The sequence below is a fragment of the Euphorbia lathyris genome, chromosome 9, assembly GCF_963576675.1.
Source record: "Euphorbia lathyris chromosome 9, ddEupLath1.1, whole genome shotgun sequence".
Lineage (NCBI taxonomy): Eukaryota > Viridiplantae > Streptophyta > Magnoliopsida > Malpighiales > Euphorbiaceae > Euphorbia > Euphorbia lathyris.
The window spans coordinates 4867082-4870830 of NC_088918.1; the positions used below are offsets into that span (position 1 = coordinate 4867082).

At 36.5% G+C, this 3749-nt stretch overlaps 1 non-coding gene across 1 annotated transcript; it reads right to left on the reverse strand.

Moving 5' to 3' along the window:
- Window positions 1-2208: 2208 nt before the first annotated feature.
- On the reverse strand, window positions 2209-2315 carry LOC136207773 (small nucleolar RNA R71). The gene has a single exon (XR_010676900.1). It is a non-coding gene; the product is annotated as a small nucleolar RNA R71 (small nucleolar RNA).
- Between the last annotated feature and the right edge of the window lie 1434 nt (window positions 2316-3749).

Sequence of the window (3749 nt, forward strand, 5' to 3'; positions counted from 1 at the left end):
CTGCAAGATAAGAGTCTAATTGTTCACACTAGGACAGATTTGACACATTTTCGTATTTTCAACTTTTCTCCCTCATACGGACTCGGATTGAGGCGATTCAAAATGCGTTGGAAAACTAAGAGAAAGATAAAAAAATGTCTAATAATAATCATCTCCAAATTCGAAGTGAATCAGGCCCAGAAAATTAACCAAAGTTGATGAATATGTTGAAGCCTAAGATTCCTTTGACATTTCAACTCCTAAATTATTAAAATCTTCCCCCATGCTCTCTTAAATGCTAAATTCAGATGATAAGGAGTGGGAGGCCATAAGGATGACTTGTTCTTTGGAATTTTGTGTACCATTTTACTATAAAAGGAGGCTTTGGGTGCCATTTGAAGACACACCAAGCTTAGGCTTAATTCTTCCCTCTATAATGTTATTTTGTTGATTCTTATCCTTAAGAATCAGTTGTTTGTGTTGTTCTTATTGTTGTTAGAGTGTTGTTTGTGCAAAAGTTCATCTAATAAAAGTAAGTTTCAAGTTACCGAAGAAGTTCGTTCGGTAATCGTCACTACGGTTTCTTCTAAACTTTAATCTCTTTTATTAATATGAACTCTATTATCTATCTTTCTAAAATGTGTTTTAATCTAATGATGGGCTAAACCCCTCTTAACTAAGGCTAAAAGTGGATCTTAACCTTAATTATGTGGTAATTACGTTTAACCTATTTAAGTTATCTTTATCCTTTTGGAGAACTAACTTATGATTCTTAATGCTTGTAGGAGATGGGCCAACTCTCTACTTGGATATAATTAATCATTTATATTGACCGTGATTAAATTGATTAATCGAAATTCATAAGTTGGACCTAATGATCATTTAGTGTGGCTTATTGGTTTTCCAAGGTTTTTCATAAATCTTATTACAAATCTTTAATTTATTACTTGAGCCGGACCAAGGGAAAGTAATAAATCGAAGGTTTGGAAATAAGAAAACTTAATGCTTCTTTGGATTAATTACTTGAGCCGGACCAAGGAAAAGTAATTAATCGAAAGTTTAGAACTAATTACTTGAGCGGTTTTTCTTGAATCTTAAGTAATCACTTTAGCCGGACCAAGGTAAAGTAGGTTAAAAAGGTTTAGATTTAATCTTGTTACAAATCTTAGATTTATTACTTAAGCCGGACCAAGGGAAAGTAATAAATCGAAGGTTTGGAAATAAGAAAACTTAATGCTTCTCTTGATTAATTACTTGAGCCGGACCAAGGGAAAGTAATTAGTCGAGAGTTTAGAACCGATCTCGAGAACTATTAGTTAATAAGAAAAATCGCCATCTTAAAAAAGATAAAACAACTTAAAAGAGGTTACGTGTTATTACCAAGCAAAGAGGTTAAGTGAAGCTAGAAGCCTTAGTTTCTTTTATTATAAGTAATCTCTCACTTAATTTGTGTAATTTTTATTTCATTTCTTGCTTAAGTCTTAGCTTGGTTGTCCAACAAACTCTACATTTCGGTTGTTTAAATAATAGATAGTAAGCAAAGAGATTAGTACTTATAATCACCATCCTCGTGGGAACGATACTCTACTTTCATTTTATTACTTGATACACGACTAAGGTACACTTGCCTTCACATACACGTATACGTAAAACGCGCATCAAGTTTTTGGCGCCGTTGCCGGGGATAGTAGAATTATAATATTAATCTAGTCGAGCTTCTATTAATTTAGACGTTTTTTTTATTATTATTATTTTATGAACACAAGAAGTTTGAGTTGGCCTTTATTATTGCCCGATCCTGAAATTGAGCGTACTTTCCATAGGAACTTGGCTAATCGAAGAGCAAACATGGCGCAAGAGGAACGTTCCATCATGGATCTACTCACTCCAAACCGTTTGGAAATGAATTCAAGTATCGTGGAACCTACCATTGGAGCAAACAACTTCGAGATCAAGCCGGCAATGATCCAACTTATACAAAACTCCGGTCAATTTGGCGGAGATCCAAGAGAAGATCCAAACTCCCATTTAAATAAATTTGTTAAACATTGTTCTATGCTTAAGCAAAATGGGGTACCACCAGAAGCTATTAAACTAAAATTGTTTTCTTTTTCTTTAAGGGATGATGCAGCTGACTGGTTGGATTCTCTCGAGGCCGGATCCATTGCAACATGGGATGAGTTAGTTAAGAAATTCTTAGCTAAGTACTTCCCTCCATCTAAAACGGCGATGTACAAAAACGAGATAAGTTCTTTTCGCCAAACCGAGAGAGAGACATTATATGATGCGTGGGAGCGATTCCGTCGACTATTGAAGAAATGCCCACATCATGGATTTGAGAAGTGGCAACAGGTTAGTATTTTCTATAATGGTTTATCTTCCGCTAACTGTGCCACAATTGATTCCGCCGCAGGTGGAAACATCCTTAAGAAGACCCAAACGGAGGCTTATGATTTAATCCAAGAATTGGCGGAAAGGTGCTCTCATTGGCAAGCGGAGAAAAACCTGAAAACAAGAGCGGGAACATATTTGGTTGATTCGTCATCAAGATCCGACATTGATGAGTTAAATAAAAAATTGGATCTATTAATGGCTAATTTGAACCAAAATAATTTGTGTGATTTATGTGGTTTAAATGGACATAAGAGTGAGGATTGTCAAGCGGCAAACCCATTCCTTGGGGATACCGCTAGTGCAAACTTTGTGGGAAATTTTAAGCAATCTAATCCTTATTCCAACACATACAATAATGGTTGGAGAAATCACCCTCTCATGGACTAATAATCAAAATGTGCAAAATCCGCAAAGACCTCCACCCGGATTTAATCCTAATGAAAAGAGAAATGTTGGTGATGAAGCTTCGGCTATTGTAACAATTCTTGCAAAAATGGAATCTCGTCTTGCAGGTATGGAGGAGTGGAAGAGAAATCAAGAGACGTTTACAAAAGGGCTTGAAACGAGCATAAGCCAATTAGCAAAAGCCATATCCGAACGTCCTATGGGATCCCTTCCAAGCAACACGGAAACAAACCCAAGGGAGCATGTGAAAGCCATCACATTGAGAAACAACAAAGAGTTACAATCGGCTCCGAGCAAATAGGTAAAAGATACCACGGATGAGGTAAGTACTTCTAAACCTCAAGATTCATCTCCTCCAAAGCTTTTTGCGGATCCACTTGTTCAACCTTACAAAACAAAAATTCCATTTCCCCAAAGGTTGAACAAGGAGAAACAAGAAAAGCAATTCTCCAAATTTCTCGACATTTTCAAGAAATTACATATAAATATTCCGTTTGCGGAAGCCTTGGAAAATATGCCCATGTATGCTAAATTTTTAAAAGATATACTTTCCAAAAAGAGAAAATTGGAGGATAATGAAACAGTGAAATTAACGGAAGGATGTTCGGCTATCCTACTCAATAAACTACCACCCAAATTGAAGGACCCGGGAAGTTTCTCTATCCTGTGTACTATCGGTGGTATGTATTTCGAAAGAGCTCTATGTGATCTTGGAGCAAGCATAAATCTCATGCCATTAAGTATCTTTCGAAAATTGGGTTTAGGAGAGCCGAAACCCACTAAGGTTTCCTTACAATTAGCCGACCGTTCTCTTGCATACCCCAAAGGGTTTGTAGAAGATGTGTTGGTTAAAGTGGATAAATTCATCTTTCCGGCTGATTTTATTGTTCTTGATATGGAGGAGGATGATCGAGTCCTGATAATTTTGGGTCGTCCTTTTCTAGCAACCGGGAGAACACTTATAGATGTGC